Genomic DNA, 23870 nt, shown 5'->3' on the forward strand with positions numbered 1-23870 from the left:
CTCATTTTGACTTTCCAGAGGAAATTTTTTCAGCATAAATGTGTTGAGTGCCTATTAAACACCAGGCATTGCTCTCGGTATGGGAATATAGTGACTGAATAGACATATGATATCTCTGGTTTCCTACTCTTAGGATCTAAAGCAAAAGACAGAGAATAAACATGTGAGCAGATTTCAAATAAATATGTGGATGACTAGATTAAGTAATAGAAGAATAGACAGATATAGATTGACTAGTATGATAAATTCAGGTAGTGATATTATAAAGAAAATAAAACAAGGTAATAAGATAGTGACATTTTGTATTGATCATACAAAATGATCAATAAAAGCCCTTCTGAGGAGGAGTCAACTGAGCAATGAGGCAGAGGATACTGGTTACTTATCCCAATATCAGTTCTCTTCTTAGCTACAGGACTTCAACTTAGTGGCCACCAAGGAAAAATAATACATTTTCTGTACTCTCCTACAGCTAGGTGTCACTATATGACCAAGTTGCAGCCAGTGAGTGCTGAGAAGTGCCTTGTGTTCCTAGTTCTTACAAGGGTGGGGATGAACCCTTCTTTTCTGCTTCCTCTATCCTATCTCCTAGATTTTGCTGTAATTGTAATGGAAAGATATTGGTGATATAGGGGGGGAAGTCTGGGAATCTGCCCAGATTTGCACTTGAGAAAGAACATTGGCTGCTCTCTAGAGAATGGACTATGGGGAACAGTTTGGAAGCAAGGTAACTGGTTAGGACACTATTACAATTACCCAAGGGCAAGATGATGGTAGGTAGAACAGCTACAGAGGAGATGGCAAAAGTGGTCATATTTTGAACATTTTTTTGGAGAGAAGCCAACAAGATTTGCTACTAGCTGATGTGGAGAGTAGAAAATGACAAAGAGTAGCCAGGCCAGCTGGGTGAATTGTGGTGCCATTTACTAAAACAATAAAGACTGGAGGCAAAGCCAGTCTGAGGGAGAGGAGAAAAGGACCAAAGTTCCATTTAGACATGCACGTGAAGCCTGGTGTGTCTATTAGACATCCAAATGGGGATGTTGAGAAGATATTTGAACACATGAATCTGGAGTTGTAGGGGGTAAAATGACACCAGAAATATAAATCAGAGAGCTCTCAATATACAGGTAGCAGTTAAGATAAGTTTTACATGAAATTATTTGAAGAAAGAGTACAGATTGAGAAGGACAAAAGAGTCTTTTAGAGTCCAAGGAGAGTGAGGGAAGCTAACAAAGAAACCTGAGAAGAAGAAATCTATCAAGTATAGGAGGGAAATCAGGAAGATGTAGAATCACAGAGTTAGGAAAGAAAAGATATCAAACGCTGCTGGGAGGCTGAAAAGAAGGAAAAAAGAGAACTCATTATGGGTTTGGAAAGATGGAGACCCTAACCTTGGTAAAAGCTATTCCAGTTAAAAGGTGGGAACAAAAACATTCTTGGAGTGGAGAACTGAGGAGAGAAATAGATGGGTCTTCTGTAAAGAGGGACAAGGAAATTCAGCAGTAGAGAGATCAGAGTTACAAATAGATAATTGTCTTTTGTTTGTGTTTTGTATATTCTTGTATTTTTTAAGATAGGGAGATATTTTTTTAATGCTGCCTCTAGTCCAGTTGGAATAATCCATCTGATGATGCACATGAAGATATGTTAGAGAAGAAGACATCTAAAACACAAATGTCAAGTTGGCTTTAGATCCATGAGGGTAGGCAGGATCATCTTTGTTACTGCTAATCATTGAATTCTCAGTGCCTACGTAGTGCTTAAGACATTGTGGGTGCTTAATAATTATTTGTTAAATAAATGAGTGAATTAATGAATGTTATGTTCAATAGTTCAGTATGTTAGCATATCTCATCACAAAAATCTTTAAATAAGGTCACTGTATTCCCTATTTAAAATATTTTGGGGGCACCAACAGTCACTTAATAAAGTAAAAAGAAATGCAGCACCTGGGTGGTTCAGTCAGTTTAGCATCCGACTCTTGGTTTCAGCTCAGGTCATGATTTCAGTTTCATGAAATGGAGCTCTGCATTGGGATTCTCTGCCTCCTTCTTTCTCTGCCCCTTTTCTGTTCTCGCTGTCTCTGTCTCTCTCAAAATACATAAAGAAACTTAAAAAAATTATTTTTAAAAGTAAAAAAAAATCCTGAAATTGGCACAGGGGCACATAATGGCTGGTCTCCGCTGTTTCTCTAGCCTCAGTTCTCTGACACCTGCTTGCATCCAACATTTACACTGCAGGGAACAGCTAGTTCTACAAGTATAGCACATTGTTTCCTGCCTTGGTGCCTTCACCACATGTGTTCTTTGTACTCACAAAAACTTCCCCTCATTAACACCCTGAGTTTAGCTACCACCTTGCTATTCTTTAAGAATATACTTCTTTCTGAGCTAGAGCTTCTCAGTGCTCCCAAAGTAACTGTGCAAAACTCTTATAAATAATTATCATGTTAAATTGAATTTGTTTATTAACTTGTTTGTTTCCATCATTAAAATTAAGCTATAAAGTAAATATGCTTTTTATCTCTGAATAACCAGAACCTATCTCAAGACATTTAATTAGTGCTATTAAGTGAATAAGTGATATCTATGGTATCCTAGTGTTGGCCATGTTTTTTAATCAACTGAAGATGTTTATTCCTTAAACATGTTCAACAATTGGAAGTGTCTATGTTGAAATCTTCCTTGGTTTTCTTGTTGCTATCTGATGAAAAATTCAGACACTTAATGGACCCCCAATCTTAAAAGAACTTACGATGTAAGTGAGCAAGGTAATATAAAATAGCATGGCATCACCACGAGTTAGTGTAGAGATTGCAAATACCAGGGTTTCCACTTACTATGTCTTTATTCTTGGGCAAATATCCTTAATTAATCACCGTAGTCCTACTGAGACCAGACATGGCCTTAGAAGCTTTTGCAACATAGGTTTTTTTAGGCAGTAAGTATGAGAATTAGCATAAGAAATTTTATTATCTATCTATTGAGTAATGCCCTCAATAAATGAAACAAAGTCAAAGTCAATTTTGATGATGGAGGGAGATTAATACACTAAGGCCAATTGAGAGTATGGTGTGTACTCTAGGAAAAGAGCAGCTAGCTTCATGGCACCAGGTAGTTTCTAAAAGGAAGTAGCTTAGAAGATGGGAGAGAAGCCAAGGATGAGTTTAGGATTTTTTAAAAATGGTTTATTATGGTTCAGTAGTGTCTTATAAAGACAAGGAATTTTCTCCAACCCACCATCAATCCCGTATTTGTTAATGCAACTTTTACCCATATGGTGAACTATAGGGTAGTTCATATACGAAAAAACAGAGTGATTGTAAAGGATCTGAAATCTGGTGTTCATAAATATAGGTAAAAAATTATCTGGACAAGATAACACCTTAGCATAACTCTGAGATTTTAATGCCAGATAGTACTATTGTATTCTAAAGGCTGTGAATTTCTTAAAGGCAAGAACCTCGGTTTAAATATCTCTCAATCGCTTCGCGCATGGGTCTGACACATGATTGGCACCTAATATGCACTGATTCTAGGACTTCCTAGAAAAATATAGTTTCTTAATCTCCACAGAAGTCCTCCTGACCACTTAGGGAATATTGGTCCCATAAGCTCTCCCAAAAGGAACAAACTAAAGAACAAGCTTCAGACAACCAAGAACAATTGGACAAACTATGGTGTAAAGTCCAGGACTGAAATTTCAAATAAGAATAAGTAGAGAAGATAAGAGTGGTAAAATAGTTTGTAAATGTCATATGTTCTGGCAATACAGATGTAACATAATTTACAAAAATGGAAGAGGATGAAAGTGCAAAGGAGAATATATTTGCTGATGGCCTCATTGGTATTAACTCACAAGGCAAATGAAATAACAAAAGTTTAAGCACCTATAAGAGTGCAAGGATAGCTTTCACATAATACTTGTTTTAAAAAAAATTTTTATGTTTACTTTTATTTTTGAGACAGAGAAGGAGACGGAGCACAAGTGGAGAAGGGACAGAGAGAAGGAGACACAGAATCCAAAGCAGGCTCCAGGCTCTGAGCTATCAGCACAGAGCCCAATGTAGGGCTCGAAACCACGGAATGCAAGATCATGACCTGAGCTGAAGTTGGACACTCAACCGACTAAGCCACCCAGGCACCCCATAATACTTGTTTTTAAAATTGAGTAATGGAAGAGAGGGAGAGGAAGAGAGGAGAAAATCTTTATTATTTATTGTAGGTACCTGATAATTTCTAGAAAAGGCAACATCAAAGATGGTATATAAAGAAAGGTATTGGTCTAATAGAAACCACTAGAACAAAAGAATAAATTATCCTAAAAAACAAAATAATACCAATAAAAACATTTTTGAAAATGGCAATGTAGTGAAATGTTTAGTATGTGTATGTATATTAATAAATGACATAAAACCATACAACATAAATTAGAATTTCTAGTTTATCAATAAATATATGTACTTGACTTTATTGTGAGAAAGAAAAAAGTGTTTAGACCGCCTAACAAATCCATATTCAACTGTTTACTGACTATAAGAGACACACCCAATACTAAGTGACTCAAAGAGTTAATGGGATAGGTAAAGATGCACCAGGCAGATGCAAAGGAAAAGAAAATATAAGTTATAATTTTAATATCAGATAAGGCAGAATTCAACCAAACAATGGCACTTTATAATCTAAAGGTTACAACCAAAAATAAAGGTAAACAATTAACTGTGTACTAAAAAAAATTAATTGTGTACAAATATGAATTAGAAATAGATTAAATTTTCATTACTGTTTTCCCCAAAATATGTATTTCCTAGTTCTCACAACAGGAAAAGTTTAAAAATAAAGAAAGTTCAGGAACAAGGAGCTCATCTCATGCCCAGATTGTGAAGCCCAGAGCTCCAGAGGTAATGGCTGGTTCGAGATTTGGGGAAGCATAGAGATACTTGGTAAGTCTGGGATATCTGTTGTGTCAGAAAGCGAGGAAATCATCCAAGACTTAGGGGTTATGTCAAAGGACCCACTGTCCAACATGAAGAGAACAAAGATGCAAAGAGACACAATTTAAGCATCAGAAAGAGTAGTTAGACTCAAACTCATTGTGTATATAAAAATCTGTAAATTCATGATGATATGTGAGAGAAAGAGAGAGACAGAGTACCATACCTCTTCCAATTAACTGGGTATATTAGAAGTAACAGGCCCCAAATCCCTTCTCTAAACATTGAACAATTATGCTTTTCCTATAGGAATTGTATTTCAGGCCACCCAAATCACCTTATTATGTGAAAGGATATTTTTCTTTACTTAAAAAAAAAAATCAACTTCTAATGCAATCATTGGTTCTCTCAATGATTATTGGGGGCAAGAACCATCACATGATCCGCGGAGGGTGAAAAGAACAAAAGAAGGATGAGGCAATCACAATGCAAATGCATGAGTAAACCAGCATCACTGGAAGGGAGATGGGCAAATATTTTGTGTCTCTTGATGTGATGAATATAAGACATACAACAGTATCTATGAAATATTTTTACCAAAATGGTTGTACCTGATTCTAATGGAAGGTCAGTCTCTAGAACTTACTTTCAATTTATAAGGAAAAATAATAGAAGAAGCAAAAAGCCAGTTGTAGAACGTTCTTCAGATCAACTGACATGGGTTTTGTTTGCTTGCTTGTTTGTTTTTAAACAAATCAATAGTGTGAAAAAATAAATAAAATACAAAGAAGGCCTACTATTCCAGCATTCAAGAGGCTCAGTTTCCTAACAATCATATGTAATAGTAGACCCAAGTTGGATCATAGTTTATACACTCTGCCTGTAAGAAAACAAGAAAGAAGTTTTGATTACGGGCAGGTGATAGAGGGTACCAAGGATAAACGTTAATTTTGTTTGGTGTGATTACAGCACTATGGTTATGTAAGAAAATGCCCATGGATATCATAGATCTATATTGAAGTCTATAGATTGAAATAACATGATGTCTGGGACCTGTTTTAAAATGCTTCAAGAAGAAAAGAGAGAATGAAAAGAGACAGATGACGCAAGTGGGACAAAACCCAGATAGATGAATTTGTGGGTTTGGAAATGTCTTTGTCGGCTTCTCATATCATTAGCTCTATTTTGAGAATACTTGAAAATTTTTCGAATAGCTCTTATGAAATGAAAAGAACAAAAAGGAAAAAGTACTCATTTGTTTAATAAAATATGAGAATAAGAAAAGATGTAAAGCTTCCCTGGAAACATAAAGATCCAATTAGGAGCAGGAAACAATGGCTAATTTGTTTTCAAAAATAAAACAAGTACATAGCACATCAAGCCATTTGTTATGAACCTTACTCAAATTGTATTGCAACTGCTAACCTTTGTAAATAGGATTTTTCTTTAAATGTGCCCTGAGGCAATTTGTATTTATTATCCTGTTTATGGCTAAAACCAAGGAAACCAAATTCTAGTGAGAAAAAAAATACATTTCCTTTCCACCTGAGCCTAGCATAAGGGAGATTGGTAGCTTTCCTTTTCTCTGCACTTTTCCTTTTGTAATAAAGCATTGAAGTTTATTTGTTAGCAAGGCCTGTTCTGTGGTCAAGAAAGCTCCCAGGAGATTTGGGCATTTAATGCCAGCAAATGGAATCGCGGATGTTGAAGTTGATCTTGCATTTGACTCGTAAGAAATGTTGAGCCCCAAATCCCACAACATTCTAGAGAAGTCTGGTGGTGTAGTGTATCTTTCTGTCTATTCACAATCAAACGTAAATCACAGGATTAGCTTACCTGGCAACTAGCAATAGGGTGGAGAGTTTCAAAGAAATCAGAAAGATCATCTAAGCAATCCAATGCCAGTCATCTCTGCAGTTCTGTTACAACCCATGAGGACAGCACAAAGGACTTGTCCCTAAGTGAAATTGCAGTCCGGGTTACTTGTCTTCTAGCATCCACTAACCTCTTTGGTTCCTGTCTTTCCACCTTGATGCTGCCTTCTTCCTATTTGTCCAAATTTTACTTTTTCAGACCTTTTGGTCTACAGCAGTCATAAAGTGATATGCATATTCACTATAAGGAACCATAACTTCATAGAAAAACTTTCCCAGGACTTTTGACATTTAAAAAGCACTAATACTTGATCCAAAAGGGTATGTAAATCTATTAGAGGAATCTGAGCAACTAGCTAGCACATAATAGAAGTAGAAAAGAGGAAAATGGGCAACCCCCACCCGGTGATGGTAATAATTAATAGTGATTGAGCACAGGCTATGTGGCAATTTTTTACATGCACAATTCATTTAATCCTCACAGCAAACCTGTGAAGTAGGTGCTATTATTATCACCGAATTATAGGAAACTGAGGCACAGAGAAGTAAAGCAATATGCATGGTCACACAGCAAGTCAATGAGAGAGCAATGTCTGTCATTGGAGTTGGACTCAGTCTGACTCCAAACTAGTGATTGATATAAGCCAGGCAATGGGCTACACCCTTTGCATTACATACAGATTCCCCTGGTCTCTGTGACTTATTTGTTTTCATTTGTTTATTTATTTAGTGACTTCACTGAATTAATTTTGTGAAAGCTGTTTCCCCGCAGTGTGAAGAAGCCTCTGATGTTTCTGCTTAGAATTGTTTTCCTTGTTTGTATCTCTTAGCATGGCTTCCTGGGGTTTGCTCCTGGGTCAGCAAAAGCCACATATTGGTCAAAGGTTATGCTGAAACCCTACTAGTCAGTTACATTTTTGTTCATTACCTTTTGATATGTGTTTGTGGCGTGGAGACCACTTTCACAATTTAGAACATTTATAATTTTGCCTCATATTCATCCAGGGACTAAGAAGTTTTGTCTCCAGTCACTCCTAGAGGGGGCTCAGCCTGGACCTGCATGTGGTCTTCCAGATCACTAGGGTTGAGGGTGACTATTTAAAAAAAAAAAAAAAATTTAGGGGCGCCTGGGTGGCACAGTCGGTTAAGCGTCCGACTTCAGCCAGGTCACGATCTCGCGGTCCGTGAGTTCGAGCCCCGCGTCGGGCTCTGGGCTGATGGCTCAGAGCCTGGAGCCTGTTTCCGATTCTGTGTCTCCCTCTCTCTCTGCCCCTCCCCCGTTCATGCTCTGTCTCTCTCTGTCCCAAAAATAAATAAACGTTGAAAAAAAAAATTTAAAAGTTATTTTATTTTATTTATTTTGAGAGAGATACAGAATGAGCAGGGGAGGGGCAGAGAGAGAGGGGAAACAGAGAATCTGAAGCAGGCTCCAGGCTCTGAGCTATCAGCACAGAGCCCATTGTGGGGCTCAAACTCACGAGCTGTGAGATCATGGCCTGAGCTGAAGTCGGACACTTAACCAACTGAGCCACTCAGGCACACCAAGGGTGACTATTTTTTTTTCAATGTTTATTTATTTTTGAAGGAGAGACAGAGCATGAGCAGTGGAAGGGCAGAGAGAGAGGGAGACACAGAATCCAAAGCAGGCTGCAGTCTCTGAGCTGTCAGCACAGAGCCCAATGCAGGGCTCAAACCCACGAACTGTGAGATCATGACCTGACCTGAAGTTGGACGCTCAACCGACTGAGCCACCCAGGTGCCCCAAGGGTGACTATTTTTAAGCCTGGCTTCCTAGACATTGCCCCTGGTTGAATATCATAATGTTCACTCAGTGTTTGGTCAGATGTTTTGTTTAAGCCCCTTGCCAAGAAGTCTTTCCCCTCTTAGCTGATTGTTCTGTGCATTGCTTAGGGAATTTGTTCACGTCTGTCCCCATTCCATTCTGACTTTTCTTGAGTGGAAGCAGCTTAGTGCATGTGCACACCCTATCAGACCCTCAGGGATGAGTGTGATCTCACTGGGGGGTGCTCTTCTTGGCTCTTTCTTTCTGTTAAACTATGGTTGGTCTTCTATTTCCACATGCTGTGCTAGGATCATGGAACTACCAGCTGCTTCTTAATTGCTTGGCAACAAAATCTGCATTGCTTTCAATAATGTCTTTAGGCATGACCCTCTCCCCACCCCCCATGCTTTGTCTCAAATAATGTCGGTCCCTCAGTCAGAGCTGGGAACTCAAAGCTGGGAGAAGCAGTCTGCATCTCCTGGAATGTCGTCCTTGCTTTACCAGTGCCAGGGAACATAAAAGTCCCTGCTCTTCTATGTTTGCCCTTCCCAGCATGAAACATTCTGGCTGGATATTCTCCCCAGAGGGGAATATCTGTAAATCACGTCCAAAGATAAGGTAGAAATTAAGGTCACCAGTCTTAAAAGTCTCTAGTGATGTTCCCCAACATAAGTTTATGGAGGAAGTTGTACAGGCTAAGTTAGTTTAACACCAAACAAGATGCCCTACATAATCCAGAGCAAGAGATGCAAGCAAATTGTGAGATTTTCTCTACTGCCTTCAGATAAATCGGACCTGCCATCTATCTAATAGGTGTGACTGATATTGTGATTTTTTAATCAAGGTACCGTATTTCAAGAGAACATATGGTATAGTGGAATGGACACATTCAAGCCAAAGCCAGAAGGCCCAAATTCTAAAATCACCTTACTTTTGTTAGGTCTTTTAAAACCTTCACGTGTGACAAGACAAGAATCATGTAACCTAGGGTCACTATTATGGTTGTTTGTATATCTGCTTTGAAAAAAGATGAGATGCCAAACTTGGGTTATTGGGTTTGTTTGTTTGCTTCCTTGCTTGTTTGACATCATACCGCCCTTTGGATAGCCTCACAAAGACCAAAAGAAAAGACACTAAGTCCATGTCCTGTTATGTGGCACAGCAAAAGAGAACTAAGGGGCGAGGCAGAAGCCTGACCCTGGAAGGAAATGCAGATAGGCTTTTCTAGAGCAGCTCTGGCAGATTTTGCATGCATCCTGTAAGAAGTCTCTAGCGCTCTACAGCTGACAGTAGCAGGCTGGCTTCACTGGAACCCAGAGTGTGGTGTTGAAGCAGCATAATTTGGATCAACCCAGTGGCCAAAGGCAGAGCTGCACAGGGACTGTGGGAACCACTATTTGTGGCAGTAAGTAGTCTACCATATAGTATTGGTCAAAGGTTTCCATTCCAAACTTAGTTGGGAAAGTGTGAAGAGAAAACATTTTTTATCAAGACTCTATTTCCTTACTAGGAAGAAAAAGTAAAAAGAAATCTTAGCAGATGTCGGGAATTTACAAATAAGCTAGGCAGGGACTTAACATAAAAAGAGAGGACCCGAGTTCTCAAATGGAATGTATTAACAGAAGGGAAAAAATAAAAAAAATAAAAGCCAATCATTGTCTTCATTTCCACTGCTCAAATGAAATCATTGCCAGGCTAAATATACAAATGGACAACAACTGGACTATACATAAAAACAGTACTCTCCCCCATGACCTGCCGCAATCAGCCTGAGAAGCCAACATACTTTCTGTAATAACCAGCTCAGGACCAAGCTGTTATCTCTAGGAACCGGTTCAAGAAGCCAGACAACAATGTCTGAATAATCAGCCCCAATTGATTAATAACTCACAGCCTCCCAATTTTTTGCCCCAGTTCCAAATTCAGGCCAACTGGAGAAAACCAAATATGCACCCCTAACCAATCACATAGGATGCCCTGCTTCTTCTTAGTTTGCCCGCAGCTTCCCCATGCCAACGGCCTCCTGTGGTGCACACCTAGCCCTTTCCCTTTCTGTGACTATACAGCTTTCTCACTCTTCTGCCTGCATTGGAGTCACTGCCAAACACAGGTGATGGTGGCTGACTCCTTGCTAGAGCAAGCTCTGAATAAATAACTGTTGCTTGTTCTAATTTGAGTGGTCTTCGTTCATTTTATACCATGTATTCAAATGCTTCATAAACTCAAAAATGATATTAACAAATGTTATTATGGTCATCACTGTGGTTCTTACTTCTCAAATTGGGAAACACAGAACTAGAAAAGACATTTAAAAATGTCTCAGTCTTGATTATTTCTTCAAATGAACACTTGATGGGTGCAGCAAAGCCCAAACCAGCTGTCCCTTCCTTGCCCTTTACTTCAGGCCTTCACATGCCCCCACGCAATTACTGATCTAGACTAACTCCCTTATTATTCAAATGAGAAAAATGAGATTCAGAAAGAAATAACTTGCCTAGAGTCACAGAGCTAGTCAGTAGTCAGAACCCTTCTTGTCTTCCAGTTCCCTATCAAAGAGAATCTCTGTTCACACCGCATCAATGCATTTCAATATTGAGCAAGCCGTGTTCTCTGCCAGGTTAACAGAACTGCAGAACTTCACAAGCTCTCCAGTTTGAACAAAGACAGAAAGAGAAAGGAATAGAACAAAAATATAACATTATGAAAAATTTTTAAATGCATCCACTCATTTTCTGTCAGATTTTTTAGAAAACAGTATTAGAGTAGGTGGACGGAGCTCACCTTGCTTCTTTCCCCTGAAAAGTAGTAAGCACTCACCTTTCCTGCAATTAAAAAGAGGAAAAGAGAGGGAAGAGGAAAAAAAGACAAATCATGGGAAAGGAGAGAAAATCTGGGGCGAAAGCCTGTCAAGAAGTAGCCTTGTCTGGGTGATGGTGGATATGTTGACTTGATGACGTGCTGATATGTGCATGGTACTTGAGGGACTAAGAGAGAGGAAAAACTGAGGGATGACCCAGAATAGCAATGCCCATTAAGTAGTGTTGATGGATTCAAGCATAAATTGACTGAGGAGAAGTGGTTGCATAGAGAGTTCATGCAGAGGCTCTGAATGGATTTCTAATTGGATTAAAGGGATATGACTAGGCAACCCACATCATGTTGGTCATTATGCTCCTCATCACAGTCCATATTTCCCCAGAGGGAAAAAGGAGTCAGGTGGGAAATTGAGGAAAATGCAAGTCAAGGCAGAATCTTCTCTTCTTGGATATGCTTCTGGCTCCCTTTGTGCCACTTTGTGTAGATTTAAGACACAATTACAATTTTGATGAGAGAGTTATTTCATTGGACTATGGAGTTCATATTTTATGTTTAGCCTTTAAATGATGTATCTTTTCTAAATGTGGGGTTATGAATGGGAACCAGACGTATTCATGTTATGCCAGGCTGGGTTTTCTAAGGCAATTACCCATTATTGTTGGGATGCTTCATAGTTAATAACTCTCAAAGAGTAGCCTATAATTGAGCCTCTGGATGGCAGTAATTCACATGCATCTTTTCAGTGAGATTTATAGATTTCGTTTCCCTTCTCAATTTAATAAACCTGTAAGGCTTAATCCTTTTTTCCCCTACTCCATTGATGAGATAGTTATGGTTTCATTTTATAGGGTCTTTTTAATCTAGATTCCTCCTGCTCCCAGTGTTAGGGGAACTCATAGAATTCTATCAGGGCAAAACTGGAAATAAAAACAAACACACAAACAAACAAAAAACTAAAAATCATCTACTTTGATCTCTTGTTTCATTTTATAAGAAAATTCATATCATATTAAGTGATTAGGGTAAAGCCACAGAAATAGTTTGTGTCATTTCATGAACTAAGCTTCATGTAACCATATAACCTCATTCTATTCGACTAAGAGGTCTAGTTATCCCCCTAATGGAAAATGACATTATAAGTTAACTGGCAAAAATATGTGTTTGTTGTGGCTAGGAATTTCATTTGGTGTCAATCTGGCACACGTCTTGTGGAAAATGTGACAAAATTAAAACAAACACAGGCAAATCAGCCCTATGAGAAAAAAAGAAAAATTGATTTCCTAATCAGGTTAGGCACATATAATTTAGGTGGTAATTGACCAATAAATGGTAGGCATTGTTTTTAGACCAATTATAGAAGTCACTTGCAAGGAAGGAAAATAGCTGAATTTTTCACTTGCAAAGATGGCCCATAAATCTTCTTATGTGTCTGCGTGTAGCATAGCCACTGTAAATTACAAACGTGTAATATTTTCCCAGAGAAATGCGTGTGTGTATGTGTGTGTCCATGTGCTTCCTCTTAAGTTGTTTTAGATATAGAATAACAAATGTCAATCTGGTTTTGACCAAAGACATTGTTTATCCAATTGTGTGGTTAGTCCTTGGCTGAGAATATTTACTAAGCACCTACAATATATGAAGTAGCACTAGATTAGTCATAGAACAACCAGTGTTTAGAGAAAACAAAACAGGGAGCCTGGGTGGCTCAGTCGGTTAAGCGCCCAACTCTTGATTTTGGCTCTCAGGTCATGATCTCACGGTTTGTGAGATTGAGCCCTGCTTCAGGCTCCAGACTGACAGTGCAGTGCCTGTTTGGGATTCTCTCTCCTCTCTCTCTGCCCCTCCCCTGCTCACACTAGCTCTTCCTTTCTCTCTCTCCCTCTCTCAAAATAAATAAATAAACTGAAAAAAATAAATTACAGAAAAAAGAAAAATAACAAAACAAAAACCAGTAATCTCATTACAGAGCCTCCAGAAAGAGTATCTGGATATTATTATTTAAGGAAACTACACACACACACACACACACACACACACACACACACACACACAAATCAGTGTTCCTAAAGGGGGGTGCATGTTGGAATAGGGGACTACAGACAAAGACTGAGATTCCCAGGCTTCTCCTTCAGAGATTCTAACTCAGTAGGTTTGGGGCAAAACCTGAGAATCTCTATTTTTCCAGGTCCCTTTGATGACTCTCATGCAGTTAATCCACATTTCCATGATTTGGAATCACTACATAAAATACCATTCTACTTCTGAGAATCAAACGTAATTCAGCAAGAGATTATAGTTAGTACCTATTAAGCATATTTTATAGCCTTTTATATGAGAGTGAGGACTTTCTAATATTATTTCCTTTAATTGCCCTAAATAGTCCTGATAAATGGGTATTATTATCTGAATTTTCTTAATGAAAGAACTGAACCTCAAATAAGTTAAATAAATAGTTCCATATCTTAAACTCAAGACTCTAAATCCCCTGCTCTTTACACAGTATCATGCTGCCTCCTCCTTGCTACAAGTCTCTTTGAGGTCTACTTTTGGCCTATTTATTCAATTAATATTTATAGGATATCTGTTAAGGACTGGCCACTGGAACTTAGCTATTTTTTATGGACTTTTCTCTCTGAGAGCTCTTTTGCTTAAATAAAAATAAAAAGGCAATTGCCATTTTTAAAAAAATTTTTTTTAACGTTTATTTATTTTTGAGACAGAGAGAGACAGAGTATGAACAGGGGAGGGGCAGAGAGAGGGAGACACAGAATCTGAAACAGGCTCCAGGCTCTGAGCGGTCAGCACAGAGCCCGACGTGGGGCTCGAACTCATGGACCGTGAGATCACTACCTGAGCCGAAGTCGGACGCTTAACTGACCGAGCCACCCAGGCGCCCCAGCAATTGCCCATTTTAAATTGTAACTTAATGATTCTCCCCATGAAGAGCTAGACTGGTATTTAAGCAAAGAGGGCTGGCAGTCACCAATGACAGTTGTGGAGCACTTAACACCAACACATCTCCTCCATGATATTTAATCTCTCTTGCATTCAATCTGGCATTAACAATCAGATGATCTATGTAAGGCAATGTGAGATTTTGCATTAATAACCAATAGGAAAGGAACATGGAACAAACAACTGGGCTCAGAATCAGAATATCTACTTACTGCCCTAGTTCTGCAAATAACTAGCTCTTGCTTAAACTCTGTGCATGATATTCTTCATATGTCACACAAGAAAATTGAGCATATGTTCTAATGCTAATCATCTATGAATAGCGTGGCCTAGAAAATATTTCTACCACTCTTACCCACCCTATTTTTTCCTACAAAATCACATGCAGACACACATTCAACTCAAGAAAGAGAGTGTTGGCTACCTGACACCTCATTTTAATTGTCCGCCTTCTGTAGATGGAATAATCAATGCTTTTACTCCAGAAGCATTGCATTTCAGCAACATGAGAGCACCTTGCTGGGTGGAGGCCCTTTGGAGCAAATGAATATTAAAAAGTCAACAGTTGGAATCTTTGATGGTAGACATTTGAGGGGTCAGTTGGACTAAACCCTGGAATACTTTTTAGAAAGCTGTGTTCACCTGGTTAGTTGCTGAATCTGTTCTCTTTAGTCAAGGATTTAATGACTGTGTGCTCCATTAACATGAAACTCTGTAGGCAGCTGAGTGAGATTTGAAGGAGAATGGGCCAGGCCACACATTTATTCAGATGAAAAGACAAAGCTTTTGAATCTCAGGTAGTTGGCACTGACCCAAAACTGCTAATGCCTTACAGCTACTGGCAGCTATTTCAAAACTTGCAAAAACCCAAATTCTAGAATTCCCTTTGACACAAACCAGCTGTGTGACCTAGAGCAACACACTCCCCCATTCTTAGCCTTTGTTTCCCCCCTGGTTGACTGTGTATCATGAATGAGAGCAGGGGTCATGTTATTCTTTTAAAAAAATTTTTTAATGTTTTTATTTATTTTTGAGACAGAGAGAGAGACAGAGCATGAGCAGGGGAGGGGCAGAAAGAGAGGGAGACACAGAATCTGAAGCAGGCTCCAGGCTCTGAGCGGTCAGCACAGAGCCTGACATGGGGCTCGAACCCATTCACTGTGAGATCATGACCTGAGCTGAAGTCGGACACTTAACTGACTGAGCCACCCAGGCGCCCTAAGGGGTCATGTTATTCTTGCTCACCATTGAATCCTCAGCATCTAACTATAATAGATAGATAGATAGATAGATAGATAGATAGATAGATAGATAGAGATAGAGATGGAGATGATATAGATATAGATAAGTATCAACATCTAACTTATAATAAAAACTAAGTTTGTATTTGATGACTTAATGAAAGGAGCTAGATTTGATGTCCTCTAGGGCCCAATTAGTTCCAGCAATCTATCAATCTATGCCTGTATCCTTTCTGGCACAAATTGACCTCCACTTAGGTCCTTGTTCTCGGCCACTTCATTTATGCTCTATATTGATAGCTCAGGCAAGAGCTACCCTCTTGGGTCAGTCCCTTCCTCCCTTCTCTGACATCTCATTACTACACCTGAAGCCATCTCTAGCTTAAATCCATTCCGGTATCAACCCACCTCCTTTTAAGCCTGACCCTGTGCACTCTCATGCATCTTTCACATTTGTGTTTTGCCTGTATCTTCATTTCCATTCTCCTGATGCTTTCTCTTTATATAGATCACTACAGAGTGAATTTGGACTGACTTAAAAAGTCAGTACTAAGCCTGACACCAAAGAAAAAATGATATTGCTTCTACATGTGCTATGAAGCTCCTGAGAAGAGAGAGATTAATAGCAAAAAAATATTTCTAGAAATTTGGAGACGCTGAACACACAGATATACAAAATTAAATAGCAGTTTCTTCCTAAGGTATGAGGGTAGATGAGGTAACCATGTTTCAATACAAACTTCACATTCAGCATACCACCAACTCTCACTTCTGGAAAAAATATCAGTGATCTTGCCCAACCTGTATACTCCAAAGGTGAGATACTGATTCAAATTATCTGTCTTGTCCTTCCCGCAAGGAGTGTAAGAGGTGGTAGGCTATTTATTTATTTACTTACTTATTTATTCATTTATTCATTTATTGGTTTTTCAGTGGCCTAACCCTCTGAGATCAGGTCATTTTTCTCAGGACTTCCGTTTGATCTAAATATAAGAGTTTTTTTTTTTTTTTTAATGTATCCCATTGCCCTTTGAGGAACTAGTGTTTCACCAAAAATGTAATTGCTTCAGGGAACTGACAACTAATTATCCCAAAGCAAAAAGAAAGCTAGGCATTTAGATAATGAAATGTCAATCAGTGTAATAGAAGTGTCACTTACTTAATACTTGACTGTGTTTGAAAGGAATGCACGTTATTTGCAGACACATTCATGTATCTCTGCAGCCAGAAACACTATGGGTGCACACATACTGTGGGTCTCTTCATACTTAAAGATACTGCACCAATAACATAGCTACAAAGACTGGGGTAGAAAATAGTGTGTGTGTGTGTGTGTGTGTGTGTGTGTGTGTGTGTGTGTGTCTGTCAACTTGCAGGATTCTGTCAAATGCTAGCCTATTGGTCTAACACTGTGAAGTCTGTATCTACAGCTGCATTTCTGCAGATAGCTGGGATGTTTTTATTCAGGTGAGCTGCAGTGCCCTTGACATTGAACAGTGCCAGAAATCTAACACAAGACCATCAGCAAGGATTTTGAATGTGTGAAAGGAAAATTTTCCCATAAATATTTATGGGAAACCCTGCTCTGCATGAATGAAAATGGTAACGACGTGCTTTTGATAATCAAGTTGGTTTGTTATTTGTACATAATAACTTAGAAATGGGGGAGGGAAGGAGGAAGCCCTACACTTTATTAAATAATCCAGACATTGGATTATTTAAATGTTGTGTTTTGTATGCCTTGGCTCCTTCCATTTTCCACCATACTGGGATCAGATTTTCACTTCATTATAACCCCATGTCTGAGTGGCTTCACTCTCCAGAACAAAGACAAACTTTCTTCGTTGGATACAGATCACATTTCAGAAGTAATTTTTTAAAACTAAGTGTCATTGGGGCACCTGCGTGGCTCAGTTGGTTAAGCAACTAGCTCTTGGCTTCAGTTCAGGTCATGATCTCATGGTTCATGGGTTCGGGACCCACTTCGGGCTCTGTGCTGACAGTGCTCATATGCACACACTGTCCCTCTCTCTCTCTCTCAAAATTAATATGTAAACTTTAAAAAAAAACTATTAAAAAATATAAGTGTCATAATTAACAAAATCTAGTGTCATGTAGCTTCAATTTGCCTTTTAAGGTCCCCTTTCTGATACTCGGGTGATAATGACCAATTGGCAGTTCTGATCATGATAAAGTAGATATAAGGATGTTTATTAGTTTCCTGGGGCTGCCATAACAAATTGTGGCAAACCAGTGGCTTAAAACAACAGAAATTTCTTGGAATGCCTGAGTGGCTCTTGGGCGTCCGACTTCAGCTCAGGTCATGATCTCATGGTTTATGGGTTTGATCCCAGTGTTGTGCTCTGGGCTGACAGCTCAGAGCCGGAAGCCGGCTTCCAATTCTGTGTCTCCCTCTCTCTCTGCTCCTCCCTGCTCTCACTCTGACTCTCTCTCTCTCAAAGTAAATAAACATTAAAAAAAAAAATAAAAACAAAGCAAAAAAAGAAACAGAAATTTCTCGCCTCACATTTCTGGAAGCAAGAAGTGCAAAATCAAGGGTTGGGAGGACCACACTCCCTCAGGAGGCTGTTGGGGAGAATCTTTCCTCCATTCTTATAGCTTCTGGTGACTCCAGGTATTCCTTGACTGCAAAAATCCAATCAATGACTTTATTTTCACAAAGCTTCCTCCCATGTGTCCGTGTCATCTCCTCATCTGTCTCTCTTACGGGCATGAGTCATTGGATTTAGGGCCTGCTTGGCCCTAGGATGGTCTCACCTCGATTCTTCATTTAATCATATCTGCAAAAACTGTTTTTCCAAATAGAGCCACATCCATGGGCTCTGGAGGTTATGACGTGGAGCTATCTTCTCAGTAAGGACCACCGTTTGATCCATTATAGTATACAACTATTGCCTTTTATGACTAAGATGCTGTATTGCCCAATAACTGAGACAGGCAGGTTGATCAACAACTACAAAATCTGAGTCGATTTAATCTTGAGGTCCTCCTTCAGATAACTTGTAGACTTTTAATTTCAATTTTTTTTTCAACGTTTGTTTTTATTTTTGGGACAGAGAGAGACAGAGCATGAATGGGGGAGGGGCAGAGAGAGAGGGAGACACAGAATCGGAAACAGGCTCCAGGCTCTGAGCCATCAGCCCAGAGCCTGAACCGGGGCTCGAACTCATGGACCGCGAGATCGTGACCTGGCTGAAGTCGGACGCTTAACCGACTGCGCCACCCAGGCGCCCCACTTGTAGACTTTTAAAGCAGTACCCAAGCCCTTGCTCTACAGACCTATAGGTAACTTTTGTATGAAGTTATGTGAAGCCATTAAAATAGTTACAACTATTATTAATATATTGAAATAGTATAAATGGGATGAAAGCAGAATTAATATTATCTGACTGCCACATGGGGAAGAAACAAAAAACAAATGGGTACTGAAGAAGAAGTGGAAGAAAAATACAACAGTTAGCAGTGGTATGTACCGTGTATTTTCATGAACTTCTGTGTGGTGTAGGTCATGCATTGCACAATTAACTAAGGATAAATCTTTATATTTGTATTTTTTCTGTATTTATTTTTTTTATTTTTTTTATTTTTTTTTTAATTTTTTTCCAACATTTATTTATTTTTGGGACAGAGAGAGACAGAGCATGAACGGGGGAGGGGCAGAGAGAGAGGGAGACACAGAATCGGAAACAGGCTCCAGGCTCTGAGCCATCAGCCCAGAGCCTGACGCGGGGCTCGAACTCACGGACCGCGAGATCGTGACCTGGCTGAAGTCGGACGCTTAACCGACTGCGCCACCCAGGCGCCCCTTTTTCTGTATTTACATTAAAAAATAATGTGTTTAGGGCCGTCTGCCTGGCTCAGTTGGAAGAGTGTGTGACTCTTGATCTTAGGGTCATGAGTTTCACCCCACACTGGGTGTAGAGATTACTTAAAAAAATTTAAAAAAGACCTTAAAAATAATGTGTTTTCTTCATAGAGAGATAGACACAGTTAAAAGGAAAACTCAGAAAACATGGAATTGTAGAGTGAGTCAGGGCAAAGCTTAGGTAGTTTCTAGCTCTGGTTCCCTCCTTTTTTTTTTTTCTTTTTTTTTTTAATTTTTTAATGTTTTTTTTTTAAATTTGTTTTTGAGAGAGAGAAAGAGACAGACAGAGAGAAAGAGAGACAGAGCACAGGCAGGGGAGGGATAGAGAGAGTGGTAGACACAGAACTTGAAGCAGGCTCCAGGCTCTGAGCTGTCAGCACAGAGCCTGATGCGGGGCTCAAACTCACAAACTGTGAGATCATGACCTGAGCCAAAGTCGGACGCTCAATGAACAAAGCCACCCAGGTGACCCATGTTTCCCTCCTTTCTATAACATCCCTTGCACAAGGACAATCTATGTCTACATCTACTTGGAAACATCTGGTAACAAAGACTTTCTTCCTTTACAAACTAACTCATTCTGGTACTGAATGTCACTAACAGTGTAAAAATTCTCCTGAATTGTGCTCAACTGATAATTGCATTGGAAAGTCTTTCTTGCAACTTTTCCATTTATTATGGATGAAAAATGTATGGGACTAAGACCCAGGAAAGAAATTAAGGCTAAGCTTCACCACTAAGCAGTAACATGATCTTCAATTTGCCTCTCTGTCTCACCATCTATGAAACAAAGGAGTCTAAATGGTCTCTATGGTTCTTTTTGTTTCACACATCCCCTAAAATTCCTGAGGACTGAGGAAATAGTTCTCTACTCTATCTACATGACTTTAATCAAATTATATAATCATTCTAAGTTTCAACTCAGAGTCATCTACATAACAATATGATTTAAAGCAAAAAAGAACCACATACCTTAATATGAAGAATATAGTGTTTAACTGCAGAGATTCTAAGGCCAGACTGCTGAGTTCAAGTTCTAGCTCCATTTTCTGGCTGTGTGATATTAGGAAAATCACTCAACCTTTCTGTGCTTCTGTTTCTTCATCTAGGAAAAAAAAAAGGATACAGTAACAGTTCTTGTCTCACAGAGTTTTGAGAATTAAATGAGTTGATATGTGGAAAGCTCTTAGAAGGGTCCTTGCTACCTAGAGAGTGTGCAATGTAAGTGCTGCCATTATTATTTATAAATCCTGAAACTGGTTGAAAATTTTGTATTCACATATTGCTTTTCCTTTTTCTATCTAATTATGTGGCATTGGTAATTTGTTCCCTGCTTTGGAAAGTTTGGTTCATAGCAAAGAAAACAAAATATCTGTCACTGACAATTTTTGTTATGGATTCATACTCTAACCATAATATTTCTCAAAATTAAACATTATTTCATTTTGCTTACATTAGTAGAAAATGTGGGGAAAAAAGCTTTTTGTTTTTAATGTTTATTTATTTTTGAGAGAGAGAGACACACAGACAGAGACAGAGAGAGAGTACGAGTGGGGGACGGGCAGAGAGAAAGAGAAGGAGACCTAGAATCTGAAACAGGCTCTAGACTCTGAGCTGTCAGCACAAAGCGCAACATGGGGCTCGAACTCACAAAACAGTGAGATCATGACCTGAGTTGAAGTCAGATCCTTAACCGACTGAGCCACCCAGGCACCCAGAAAAATAAAAAGCTTTTGATTGAGAAAGCCATCACATATATAAAGACAGGCTTTTTATCGTACAGCTTCAGTTGAGACGTATAGTAAGAATTATGCACTTTTTACTTATATAGTTAGATTTATATATGCCATTTTACTTTTGTTTCCTATGTCTCATATCATTTTTTTTGTTTTTTCTATTTCTCTTTTGTGGCTTGCTTTTGCATTAAGTGAATATTTTCTAGTGTAATGTTTATATTCCTTTAATAATATTTTTACTATATATATTTTAGTTATTTTCTTAGCGGTTGCTGTAGGGCTTACCCCATAAATCTAAACTTACCAGACTCTGGATTTATGCTAAATTAATTCCAGTGAGATATAGAAACATTATACCTTTATAGATCTACTTCCTCTTACCCTTTTTATGCTATTATCATTATATGCATTGTATCTATTTATGTTGCAAACTCAACAATACATTGCTATAATCATCACTTTACTTAAGTATGGTGTCCTAGAAAATCTAACAGAAGGGAGAGCAAGCAGGTATTTGTAACATTTGTTATATTACTCTTATTACCTATCATTTCTGGTTCTTTTATTTATTTATTTCTGCAGATCTGAATTTTCTTAATCCAGTAGAGCTTTGCTCCCATCCACCTCCTTTGTGCTATAAGTCATAACCTGAGTTGCTTCTTTAAGTATGTTTTTTTTTTTTTAATTATTTGAACACATTTATAATGGCCATTTTGAAATCTGTTCATTTCAACATCTGGACCTTCTCAAAGGTTTCTGTTACCTGTTCTTTTCCCCCTAGGTATGAATCACTTTTCTGTTTCTTTGTATGCCTTGTAATTTTTTGGTTGAAAAGTGGACATTTTGGATAACATATTGTAGCAACTCTGGATATTGATTCCCACCCAACGCTCACTTTCCCCACCCCTGACTCTGAAGCTTGCCATTGCTGTTTGCTAGCTTATTTGTTTAGTGACAGCCTAGACTGTTTTAGCTTAGTCTACTTCCCTCACAACATTAGCCCTCCCTTATTCCTCAGGATACAGTCTTGGTGTGTTTGCTCTGAGCTACCCTTGGCTGCCATTTTCCCTGATCATAGGCAGCTGTTAGGCTCCAATTGCTGGCTGATTCTTTATTGTTTTTGACAATTCTCTGGGTCATAAATTACTGTTCAGTCTGATTCAATTAAATGTAGGCTCCTTTGGAAGGGTTGGGGTCACTATTTGAGGTTTACTCTGAACCCTCAAGGGCTTGTTTCAGCTGCCTCTTTCCCTGGCTCTCTTTAGCAAACTAGTTGGCCTATGGTTTACCTTACACTTCTCATGGAACTGTGGGCCTCCTCTTAACTGCTTACCACCCAAGTCTACATTTTTTTTTCCCAATTTCCTTGATGCTTGAATTTGAGAAGAGCTTTTTGGAGCTCTCTGTTCTCAAGGCCCAGCTATAATCCTGGGCAGAATCTCTGAGTCCAGGTGATGGGGGTAGAGACACTGGCCTACTTCTCTCTAAATGGCATTCCTGCTTTAGAGGCAGTGTTCAACTCCAGAATCCCAGAGGAAGAAGTTCCCGGAAATGCTGTTTTTTAATTTTTATTTATTTATTTATTTTTATTATTATTTTTGTTTTTTTGAGAAAGAGAGGGAGAGCACAAGTGGGGGAGGAGCAGAGAGAGAGGGAGAGAGAGAATGCCAAGCAGGCTCCATGCTTTCAGCATAGAGCCCAACACGGGGCTCAATCCCATGAACTGTGAGATCATGACCTGAGCTGAAATCAAGAGCCAGATGCTTAACCCACTGAGCCACCCAGGCGCCCCCCACAAATGCTGTTTTAATTAGAATGTAGTGGATATCCCATTGGCTGCTCAACATCTGAACACAATTCCTTAAACTATGGAATCTTCCATTTCTGGTGTCTTGGTAAGAAGCAAGGCCCTCACTGCTCACTTATAGTAGCTGAAAGCTAGGGCCTGGGTGTATGACTTGGTCTTACTTAATTGGTCTAATTTAACTTATAGCACAAAGGAGGTGGATGGGAGCAAAGCTCTAATGGATTAAGAAAATTCAGATCTGCAGAAATAAATAAATAAAAGAACCAGAAATGATAGGTAATAAGAGTAATATAACAAATGTTACAAATACCTGCTTGCTCTCCCTTCTGTTAGATTTTCTAGGACACCATACTTAAGTAAAGTGATGATTATAGCAATGGATTGTTGAGTTTGCAACATAAATAGATACAATGTATATAATGATAATAGCATGAAAAGGGTAAGAGGGAGTAGATCTGTAAAGGTATAATGTTTCTATATCTCACTGGAACACTTGGAATAAATGGCACACAGAAGAAAAGACAATTGAAAATTTAGTTCACTGCTAGTGGTATCATGGGTCCAGCGGTATTAGTCAGTACTAGCTCTGGCCCTCAATGCTGGCACTCAATCTCCAACAGAAGCTGCAGTGATACTTTAAGTAGATGGTTCCAATGATGATATTTTTGTTGGTGTTCTGGCCACCTATTTGTGGTCTTTGGCCATATTACTAAGGCTCATCTTCACCTCCTTCCCTTACCTTTTGTGATCTCCATCATATTTTTCCTATTAATTCCATCCCTGTTTCCATTAACCAAAGACAGTTTCTGTTCTTTGCAACCAAGAACCAAGATGT

The 23870-nt window shown here is 38.9% G+C and overlaps 1 long non-coding RNA gene across 1 annotated transcript in view; it reads right to left on the reverse strand.

Annotated features, from left to right (window-relative positions):
- LOC123601493 overlaps positions 1-23870 on the reverse strand; it is a 182706-nt gene that overhangs the window by 155831 nt on the left and 3005 nt on the right. Inside the window, exon 2 of the long non-coding RNA XR_006714135.1 lies at positions 20465-20597. This is a non-coding gene — a long non-coding RNA (uncharacterized LOC123601493). The remainder of the gene's footprint in view (positions 1-20464; positions 20598-23870) is intronic.

The sequence above is a fragment of the Leopardus geoffroyi genome, chromosome D1 (assembly GCF_018350155.1).
Source record: "Leopardus geoffroyi isolate Oge1 chromosome D1, O.geoffroyi_Oge1_pat1.0, whole genome shotgun sequence".
In the NCBI taxonomy this organism is placed as follows: domain Eukaryota; kingdom Metazoa; phylum Chordata; class Mammalia; order Carnivora; family Felidae; genus Leopardus; species Leopardus geoffroyi.